At 40.7% G+C, this 11,774-nt stretch overlaps 1 non-coding gene across 1 annotated transcript; it reads right to left on the bottom strand.

Annotated features, from left to right (window-relative positions):
• Nucleotides 1-3,172: 3,172 nt before the first annotated feature.
• Nucleotides 3,173-3,276, bottom strand: LOC130972046 (small nucleolar RNA R71). The gene has a single exon (XR_009083248.1). It is a non-coding gene; the product is annotated as a small nucleolar RNA R71 (small nucleolar RNA).
• Nucleotides 3,277-11,774: the final 8,498 nt, after the last annotated feature.

Genomic DNA, 11,774 nt, shown 5'->3' with positions numbered 1-11,774 from the left:
GAAACCTTTATTTTCTTTTTTCACATAATTTTCGAAAAAGCACAAAAAAATACAAAATCATAAAAACCAAAAAAATATTTTATGTTTCTTGTTTAAGTCTAGTGTCTTATTTTAAGTTTGGTGTCTTGCATGCATTGTTTATTTGATCTTGGTTCTATTTTCAAGACAATAATAAAGAGAACTGAAGATTCAGTACATGCAGCAGAGGAATTATACAGAAAAAGCTGGGCGTTCAAAATGCCCAGTGAATTTATGTTAAATTCACATTTCTGGACTTTACTATGAGTTTGTGTGTTTTTCTGCAATTTCAGGTAATTTCTGGCTGAAATTGAGGGACTTGAGCAAAACTCTGAAAGAGGCTGACAAAAGGACTGCTGATGCTGTTGGAATCTGACCTCCCTGCACTCGAAATAGATTTTCTGGAGCTACAGAACTCCAATTGGTGCTCTCTCAACGGCGTTGGAAATTAGACATCCAGGGCTTTCCAGCAATATATAATAGTCTATACTTTATTCGGAAATTGACGACGTAACTTGGCGTTGAACGCCAAGTACATGCTGCTGTCTGGAGTTAAACGCCAGAAAAACGTCATGATCCGGAGTTGAACGCCCAAAACACGTCATAACTTGGAGTTCAACTCCAATAAAAGCCTCAGCTCGTGGATAGATCAAGCTCAGCCCAAACATACACCAAGTGGGCCCCGGAAGTGGATTTATGCATCAATTACTTACTCATGTAAATCCTAGGAGCTAGTTTATTATAAATAGAACATTTAACTAATGTATTAGACATCTTTTGGCCATTCGGTCTTTTGATCACTTTGGGGGGGCTGGCCATTCGGCCATGCCTGAACCTTTCACTTATGTATTTTCAACGGTGAGTTTCTGCACACCATAGATTAAGGGTGTGGAGCTCTGCTGTACCTCAAGTTTCAATACAATTACTATTACTTTCTATTCAATTCTCTTTTATTCTTATTCCAAGATATACGTTGCACAACACCTTGATGAATGTGATGATCCGTGACACTCATCATCATTCTCACCTATGAATGCGCGTGATTGACAACCACTTCCGTTCTACCTTAGGCCGGGCGCATATCTCTTAGATTCCCCAACAGAATCTTCGTGGTATAAGCTAAATAGATGGCGGCATTCATGAGAATCCGGAAAGTCTAACCTTGTCTGTGGTATTCCGAGTAGGATTCTGGTATTGAATGACTGTGACGAGCTTCAAACTCCTGAAGGCTGGGCGTTAGTGACAAACGCAAAAGAATCAATGGATTCTATTCCAACCTGATTGAGAACCGACAGATGATTAGCCGTGTTGTGACAGAGCATTTGGACCATTTTCACTGAGAGGATGGGATGTAGCTATCAACCAAGGGTGATGCCTCCAAACGATTAGCCGTGCAGTGACAGCGCATAGGACCATTTTCCCGAGAGGATTGAAAGTAGCCATTGATGATAGTGATGCCCTACATACAGCTTGCCATGGAAAGGAGTAAGAAGGATTGGAAGAGAGAGTAGTGAAGCAGAGTTTCAAGAGGAGCACAGCATCTCCATACACTTATCTGAAATTCCCACTCTTGATTTACATAAGTATTTCTATCCCTTTTTATTTTCCATTTATTATTGATTTTCAAAAACCAAAACTATTTAATCTGCCTAACTGAGATTTACAAGGTGACCATAGCTTGCTTCATACCAACAATCTCTGTGGGATCGACCCTTACTCGCGTAAGGTTTATTACTTGGACGACCCAGTACACTTGCTGGTTAGTTGAACGGAGTTGTGAATTCAACCGGTGCCATAATAATGATTTCATACAAGTACAAAAGAATATGGATCACAATTTCGTCCACCATTCCCTAATGAGGAACCATGGGAATCTGAGGCTCACACTGAGACCATAGAGATTCCATTGGACTTACTTCTGCCATTCAAAAAAAATCATATCTTTTTCATTTTTTTTATTTTTTGAAAATTTCAAAAATCTTTTTCAAAATATTTTCAAAATCTTTTTCTTATCTTTACATCTAATTTTCGAAAATTAGCTAACAATTAATGTGATTGGTTCAAAAATTTGAAGTTTGTTACTTTCTTGTTAAGAAAGGTTCAATCTTTAAGTTCTAGAATCTTATCTTGTAGTTTCTTGTTAGTCAAGTCATTTTAAAAATTTAATCTTTTTCAAAATATCTTTTTCTTAAAAATCTTATCTTTTTATCTTATCTCTTTCAAAATTTTATCTTTTTCAAAAATTTGATTTCAAAAAATATCTTATCTATCTTCTTATCTTCTTATCTTTTTCAAATTTGATTTCAAATCTTTTTCAATCAACTAACTAACTTTTTGTTTGTTTCTTATCTTTTTCAAAACCACCTAACTACTTTTTTATCTCTAATTTTCGAAAATTACTAACCTCCTTTTTCAAAATTGTTTTCGAAATTTCCCTTCTCTTTTCTTCTTCTATTTAATTATTTAATTACTAACATTTCTCTTCACCTCTCTTCATCCAAAAATCCGAATCTCCTTCTTCATTCTTCTACCCCTTTCTTCTTCTACTAACATAAAGGAATCTCTATACTGTGACATAGAGGATTCCTCTTTCTTTTCTTGTTTTCTTCTCTTTCATATGAGCAGGAACAAGGATAAAGGTACTCTTGTTGAAATTGATCCAGAACCTGAAAGGACTCTGAAGAGAAAATTTAGAGAAGCTAAGTTACAACAATCCAGAAACAACCTTTCAGAAATATTAGAACAAGAGAAGGAGATGGCAGCCGAAAATAATAATAATAATGCAAGGAGAATGCTTGGTGACTTCACAAAGCCAACGTCCAAATTTGATGGAAGAAGCATCTCCATTCCTGCCATTGGAGCCAACAACTTTGAGCTGAAACCTCAGCTAGTTGCCTTAATGCAACAAAACTGCAAGTTTTATGGACTTCCATCTGAAGATCCTTATCAGTTTCTAACTGAATTCTTGCAGATCTGTGAGACTGTAAAGACGAATGGAGTTGATCCTGAAGTCTACAGACTCATGCTTTTCCCTTTTGCTGTAAGAGACAGAGCTAGAATATGGTTGGATTCACAACCTAAGGATAGCCTGGACTCCTGGGATAAGCTGGTCACTGCCTTCTTGGATAAATTCTTTCCTCCTCAAAAGCTGAGCAAGCTGAGAGTGGATGTTCAAACCTTTAAACAAAAAGATGGTGAATCCCTCTATGAAGCTTGGGAAAGATACAAGCAGCTGACCAAAAGATGTCCATCTGACATGTTTTCAGAATGGACCATATTAGATATATTCTATTATGGTCTATCTGAATTTTCGAAAATGTCATTGGACCATTCTGCAGGTGGATCTATTCACCTGAAGAAAACGCCTGAAGAGGCTCAAGAACTCATTGACATGGTTGCAAACAACCAATTCATGTACACTTCTGAGAGGAATTCCGTGAATAATGGGATACCTCAGAAGAAAGGAGTTCTTGAAATTGATACTCTGAATGCCATATTGGCTCAGAACAAAGTGTTGACTCAACAGGTCAACATGATCTCTCAAAATCTGAATGGATGGCAACATGCATCCAACAGTACTAGAGAGGCAGTTTCTGAAGAAGCTTATGATCCTGAGAACCCTGCCATGGCAGAGGTTAATTACATGGGTGAACCTTATGGAAACACCTATAACCCATCATGGAAAAATCATCCAAATTTCTCATGGAAGGATCAACAAAAGCCTCAACAAGGCTTTAACAATGGTGGACGCAATAGGCTAAGCAATAGTAAGCCATATCCATCATCTTCTCAGCAACAGACAAAGAGTTCTGAACAAAACACTTCTAATTTAGCCAATATAGTCTCTGATCTGTCAAAGGCCACTTTCAATTTCATGAATGAAACAAGATCCTCCATTAGAAATTTGGAGGCACAAGTGGGCCAGCTGAGTAAGAAAGTCATTGAAACTCCTCCCAGTATTCTCCCAAGTAATACAGAAGAGAATCCAAAAGGAGAGTGCAAGTCCATTGATGTGATCAATGTGGCCGAATGCACAAGGGAGGAAAAGGACGAAAATCCTAGTGAGGAAGACCTCCTGGGACGTCCCTCAAGCAAGAAGGAGTTTCCCATTAAGGATCCAAAGGAATCTGAGGCTCATATAGAGACCATAGAGATTCCATTAAATCTCCTTCTGCCATTCATGAGCTCTGAAGACTATTCTTCCTCTGAAGAGGATGAAGATGTGACTAGAGAGCAAGTTGCTCAATACTTGGGAGCTATCATGAAGCTGGATACCAAGTTGTTTGGTAATGAGACTTTGGAAAGTGAACTTCCCTTGCTCATTAGTGAACTAGATACTTGGATTCAGAAAACTCTACCTCAAAAGAAACAAGATCCTGGCAAGTTCTTAATACCTTGCACCATAGGCACCATGAGCTTTGAAAAAGCTCTATGTGATCTGGGGTCAGGGATAAATCTTATGCCACTCTCTGTAATGGAGAAGCTGGGGACCATTGAGGTACAACCTGCCTTGTTATCATTGCAATTGGCAGACAAGTCATTGAGACAAGCTTATGGGTTAGTAGAGGACGTGCTAGTAAAGGTTGAAGGCCTTTACATCCCTGCTGATTTCATAATCCTAGACACTAGGAAGGAAGATGATGAATGCATCATCCTTGGAAGACCTTTCCTAGCCACAGCAGGAGCTGTGATAGATGTCAACAGAGGTGAATTAGTCCTTCAATTGAATGGGGACTACCTTGTGTTTAAGGCACATGGCCACTCCTCTGTGACAAAAGAGAGTAAGCATGAAGAGCTTCTCTCAGTTCAGAGTCAAGAAAAGCCCCCACAGTCAAACTCTAAGTTTGGTGTTGTGAGGCCACAACCAAACTCTAAGTTTGGTGTTAAGATCCCATATCCAAACTCTAAGTTTGGTGTTGGCAACTATACAACATTGACCTGATCACCTTGTGGCTCCATGAGAGCCACTGTCAAGCTATTGACATTAAAGAAGCGCTTGTTGGGAGGCAACCCAATTTTATTTATCTAATTTTTATTTTATTGTTATTTTGTGTTTTATTAGGTACATGATCATGAGGAGTCACAAAAAAATCATAAAAATTAAAAACAGAATCAAAAACAGCAGAAGAAAAAATTCACACCCTGGAGGACGCACAGACTGGCGTTCAACGCCAGTAAGATGCATCTGGCTGGCGTTCAACGCCAGAACAGAGCACCATTCTGGCGCTGAACGCCAGAAACAAGCAACATTCTGGCGCTGAACGCCAGGAATATGCCCAGAGAAGAAAAGCTGGCGCTGAACGCTAGTAACAAGCATGAAACTGGCCTTCAACGCCAGAAACATGCTTTACATGGGCGTTGAACGCCCAGAACGTGAACCAATGGGCGTTTAAACGCCAGAATGGTGTGCAAAGGCAATTTACATGCCTATTTGGTGCGAGGATGGAATTCCTTGACACCTCAGGACCTGTGGGCCCCACAGGATCACCTCAGGATCTGTGGACCCCACAGGATCCCCACCTACCATATTCCCACCTTACCTCCTAATCCTAGTTTTTGTGATTACTCTTCCCCATGTCACACTTCCCAACAACTTTCACCACTCACATCCATCCACTCTTCCCCATACACCCCACCTACCTTCAAAATTCAAAACCATTTTCCCACCCATTCCCACCCTAAATGACCGAAACCACACTACCCCCTCTCCCTATAAATACCCTTCCATTCTACTTCATTTTCACACAACACAACCCCCTCTTCTCCCACTTAACCGAACCTACTTCTCTCCCTCTCCTCCATATTTTCTTCTTCTTCTTCTTCTCTTATTTCTTTTATTGATTGAGGACGAGCAAAATTTTAAGTTTGGTGTGGTAAAAGCATAAGCTTTTTTTTGTCTTTCCATTACCAATGGCACCTAAGGCCGGAGTATCCTCTAGAAAAGGAAAAGGGAAGACAAAAGCTTCCACCTCCGAGTCATGGGAGATGGAAAGATTCATCTCCAAGAGCCATCAAGACCACTTCTATGATGTTGTGGCAAAGAAGAAGGTGATCCCTGAGGTCCCTTTCAAGCTCAAAAAGAATGAGTATCCGGAGATCCGACATGAAATCCAAAGAAGAGGTTGGGAAGTCCTAACCAACCCCATGCAATAAGTCAAAATCTTAATGGTTCAAGAGTTCTATGCCAATGCATGGATCACTAGGAACCATGATCAAAGTATGAACCCGAATCCAAAGAATTATCTCACAATGGTTCGGGGGAAATACTTAGATTTTAGCCCGGAAAATGTGAGGTTGGCGTTTCACTTGCCCATGATGCAAGGAGATGAACGCCCCTACACTAGAAGGGTCAACTTTAATCAAAGGTTGGACCAAGTCCTTATGGACATATGTGTGGAAGGAGCTCAATGGAAGAGAGACTCCAAAGGCAAGCCAGTCCAACTAAGAAGACTGGACCTCAAGCCTGTGGCTAGAGGATGGTTGGAGTTCATTCAACGCTCCATCATTCCTACTAGCAACCGATCTGAAGTTACTGTGGATCGGGCCATCATGATTCATGGCATCATGATTGGAGAGGAAGTAGAAGTTCATGAGGTCATCTCCAATGAAATCTACAAAATAGCCGACAAGCCCTCACCCATGGCAAGGCTAGCTTTTCCTCACCTTATTTGCCATCTATGTTACTCAGCTGGAGTCATCATAGAAGGAGACATCCTCATTGAAGAGGATAAGCCCATCACTAAGAAAAGGATGGAGCAAGCAAGAGAGACCCCTCACAGTTCTCAAGAGATGCATGAGGAAGCTTATCATCAAGAAATCCCTGAGATGCCTCAAGGGATGCACTTTCCTCCCAACAACTATTGGGAACAACTCAACACCTCCTTAGAAGATTTGAGCCACAATGTGGAACAATTAAGGGTGGAACATCATGAGCACTCCATCATTCTCCATGAAATAAGAGAAGATCAAAGAGCAATGAGGGAGGAGCAACAAAGGCAAGAAAGGGACATAGAGGAGCTCAAAGAGCACCATTAGACCTTCAAGAAGGCGCCACCCTCACTCAGGTGGATTCATTCCTTGTTCTTATTTCTTTCTGCTTTTCAGTTTTTAATGCTGTGTTTATTTATGTTTTGTGTCTTTACTTCATGATCATTAGTATGTAGTAACTATGCCTTAAAGCTATGAATAAATTCCATTAATCCTTCACCTCTCTTAAATGAAAAATGTTTTAATTCAAAAGAACAAGAAGTACATGAATTTCGAATTCATCCTTGAATTTAGTTTAATTATATTGATGTGGTGACAATACTTTTGTTTTCTGAATGAATGCTTGAACAGTGCATATTTTTGATCTTGTTGTTTATGAATGTTAAAATTGTTGGCTCTTGAAAGAATGATGAACAAAGAGAAATGTTATTGATGATCTGAAAAATCATGAAATTGATTCTTGAAGCAAGAAAAAGCAGTGAAAAAGAAGAAGCTTGTGGAAAAAAAAAAGAAAAAAAGTGGCGAAAAAATAGAAAGAAAAAGAAAAAGCAAGCAGAAAAAGCCAATAGCCCTTAAAAACAAAAGGCAAGGGTAAAAAGGATCCAAGGCTTTGAGCATCAATGGATAGGAGGGCCCAAGGAAATTAAATCCAGGCCTAAGCGGCTAAATCAAGCTGTCCCTTACCATGTGCTTGTGTCATGAAGGTCCAAGTGAAAAGCTTGAGACTGAGTGGTTAAAGTCGTGATCCAAAGCAAAAAGAGTGTGCTTAAGAGCTCTGGACACCACTAACTGGGGACTCTAGCAAAGCTGAGTCACAATCTGAAAAGGTTCACCCAGTTATGTGTCTGTGGCATTTATGTATCCGGTGGTAATACTGGAAAACAAAGTGCTTAGGGCCACGGCCAAGACTCATAAGTAGCTGTGTTCAAGAATCAACATGCTTAACTAGGAAAGTCAATAACACTATCCAAAATTCTAAGTTCCTAGAGAAGCCAATCATTCTAAACTTCAAAGGAAAAAGTGAGATGCCAAAACTGTTCAGAAGCGAAAAGCTACAAGTCCCGCTCATCTAATTATAATTAATATTCATTGATATTTTGGAATTTATAGTATATTCTCTTCTTTTTATCCTATTTGATTTTCAGTTGCTTGGGGACAAGCAACAATTTAAGTTTGGTGTTGTGATGAGCGGATAATTTATACGCTTTTTGGCATTGTTTTTAGGTAGTTTTTAGTAAGTTCAAGCTACTTTTAGGGATGTTTTCACTAGTTTTTATGTTAAATTCACATTTTTGGACTTTACTATGAGTTTGTGTGTTTTTCTGCAATTTCAGGTAATTTCTGGCTGAAATTGAGGGACTTAAGCAAAACTTTGAAAAAGGCTGACAAAAGGACTGCTGATGCTGTTGGAATCTGACCTCCCTGCACTCGAAATAGAGTTTCTGGAGCTACAGAACTCCAATTGGTGCGCTCTCAACGGCGTTGGAAAGTAGACATCCAGGGCTTTCCAGCAATATATAATAGTCTATACTTTATTCGGAAATTGACGACGTAACTTGGCGTTGAACGCCAAGTACATGCTGCTGTCTGGAGTTAAACGCCAGAAAAACATCATGATCCGGAGTTGAACGCCCAAAACACGTCATAACTTGGAGTTCAACTCCAATAAAAGCCTCAGCTCGTGGATAGATCAAGCTCAGCCCAAACATACCCCAAGTGGGCCCCAGAAGTGGATTTATGCATCAATTACTTACTCATGTAAACCCTAGGAGCTAGTTTATTATAAATAGAACATTTAACTAATGTATTAGACATCTTTTGGCCATTCGGTCTTTTGATCACTTTGGGGGGCTGGCCATTTGGCCATGCCTGAATCTTTCACTTATGTATTTTCAACGGTGGAGTTTCTGCACACCATAGATTAAGGGTGTAGAGCTCTGCTGTACCTCAAGTTTCAATACAATTACTATTACTTTCTATTCAATTCTCTTTTATTCTTATTCCAAGAGATACGTTGCACAACACCTTGATGAATGTGATGATCCGTGACACTCATCATCATTCTCACCTATGAACGCGCATGATTGACAACCACTTCCGTTCTACCTTAGGCCGGGCGCATATCTCTTAGATTCCCCAACAGAATCTTCGTGGTATAAGCTAGATAGATGGCGGCATTCATGAGGATCCGGAAAGTCTAACCTTGTCTGTGGTATTCCGAGTAGGATCCTGGGAATCCGGAAAGTCTAACCTTGTCTGTGGTATTCCGAGTAGGATTCCGGTATTGAATGACTGTGACGAGCTTCAAACTCCTGAAGGCTGGGCGTTAGTGACAAACGCAAAAGAATCAATGGATTCTATTCCAACCTGATTGAGAACCGACAGATGATTTGCCGTGCTGTGACAGAGCATTTGGACCATTTTCGCTGAGAGGATGGGATGTAGCTATCAACCAAGGGTGATGCCTCCAGACGATTAGCCGTGCAGTGACAGCGCATAGGACCATTTTCCCGAGAGGATTGAAAGTAGCCATTGATGATAGTGATGCCCTACATACAGCTTGCCATGGAAAGGAGTAAGAAGGATTGGAAGAGAGAGTAGTGAAGCAGAGTTTCAAGAGGAGCACAGCATCTCCATACACTTATCTGAAATTCCCACTCTTGATTTACATAAGTATTTCTATCCCTTTTTATTTTCCATTTATTATTGATTTTCGAAAACCAAAACTATTTAATCTGCCTAACTGAGATTTACAAGGTGACCATAGCTTGCTTCATACCAACAATCTCTGTGGGATCGACCCTTACTCGCGTAAGGTTTATTACTTGGACGACCCAGTACACTTGCTGGTTAGTTGAACGGAGTTGTGAATTCAACCGGTGCCATAATAATGATTTCATACAAGTACAAAAGAATATGGATCACAATTTCGTCCACCATTCCCTAATGAGGAACCATGGGAATCTGAGGCTCACACTGAGACCATAGAGATTCCATTGGACTTACTTCTGCCATTCATGAGCTCTGATGAGTATTCTTCCTCTGAAGAGGATGAATATGTCACTGAAGAGCAAGTTGCTAAATACCTTGGAGCAATCATGAAGCTAAATGACAAGTTATTTGGTAATGAGACTTGGGAGAACGAACCGCCTTTGCTCACCAAAAAACTGGATGACTTGTCTAGGCAGAGATTACCTCAAAAGAGACAAGATCCTAGAAAGTTTTCAATACCTTGTACCATAGGCACCATGACCTTCAAGAAGGCTCTGTGTGACTTAGGATCAAGTGTAAACCTCATGCCTCTCTCTGTAATGGAGAAGCTAGGGATCTTTGAGGTACAAGCTGCAAGAATCTCACTAGAGATGGCAGACAATTCAAAGAAACAAGCTTATGGACTTGTAGAGGGTGTTCTGGTAAAGGTTGAAGACCATTACATCCCTACTGATTTCATAGTCCTAGAGACTGGGAAGTGCATGGATGAATCCATCATCCTTGGCAGACCCTTCCTAGCCACAGCAAAGGCTGTGATTGATGTGGACAGAGGAGAATTGATCATTCAAGTGAATGAAGAATCCTTTGTGTTTAAGGCTCAAGGATACCCCTCTGTCACCATGGAGAGGAAGCATGAAGAGCTTCTCTCAAAACAGAGCCAGACAGAGCCCCCACAGTCAAACTCTAAATTTGGTGTTGGGAGGCCACAACCAAATTCTATGTTTGGTGTTGAACCCCCACATTCAAACTCTAAGTTTGGTGTTGGGAGGTTCCAACATTGCTCTGAGCATTTGTGAGGCTCCATGAGAGCCCACTGTCAAGCTACTGACATTAAAGAAGCGTTTGTTGGGAGGCAACCCAATGTTATATTTTATCTATTTTCTTTTGTTATTTTAGGTTTTCTGTAGGTTGATGATCATGAGAAGTCACAAAATCAATTGAAAAAGCAAAAACAGAATGAAAAACAGAAAGAAAAATAGCACACCCTGGAGGAGAATTTGCTGGTGTTTAAACGCCAGTGAAGCTAGCAAATGGGCGTTTAACGCCCAGTCTGGCACCATTCTGGGCGTTTAACGCCAGAAAGGGGCACCAGACTGGCGTTAAACGCCAGAAATGGGCACCAGCCCGGCGTTTAACGCCAGAATTGGCATGAAGAGCAATTTTGCTCGCCACTTGGTGCAGGGATGACTTTTCCTTGACACCTCAGGATCTGTGGACCCCACAGGATCCCCACCTACCCCACCACCACTCTCTCTCTTCTTCACCCATTCACCAATCACCTCAACCACTCTTTCCCAAAAACCCTTCACCTATCAAATCCCATCTTTCTCTTCACCACTCACATCCATCCTTCATAAAACCTCACCCACCTCACCATTCAAATTTAAACCACTTTTCCTCCCAAACCCACCCTCCCATAACCGAAACCTACCCCTCTTTCCACTCCTATATAAAGCCATCTTCACTCCTTCATTTTCACACAACCTAAACACTACTTCACCCCTTTGGCCGAACCACAAAGCCATCTCCATCTCCTCTATTTCTTCTTCTTCTACTCTCTTCTTTCTTCTTTTGCTCGAGGACGAGCAAACCTTTTAAGTTCGGTGTGGTAAAAGCATTGCTTTTTGTTTTTCCATAACCATTTATGGCACCTAAGGCCGGAGAAACCTCTAGAAAGAGGAAAGGGAAGGCAAAAGCTTCCACCTCCGAGTCATGGGAGATGGAGATATTCATCTCAAGGGTGCATCAAGACCACTTCTATAAAGTTGTGGCCATGA

Source organism: Arachis stenosperma, chromosome 3 (assembly GCF_014773155.1).
Source record: "Arachis stenosperma cultivar V10309 chromosome 3, arast.V10309.gnm1.PFL2, whole genome shotgun sequence".
Lineage (NCBI taxonomy): Eukaryota > Viridiplantae > Streptophyta > Magnoliopsida > Fabales > Fabaceae > Arachis > Arachis stenosperma.
This window is presented reverse-complemented; position numbering and strand designations above follow the sequence as displayed.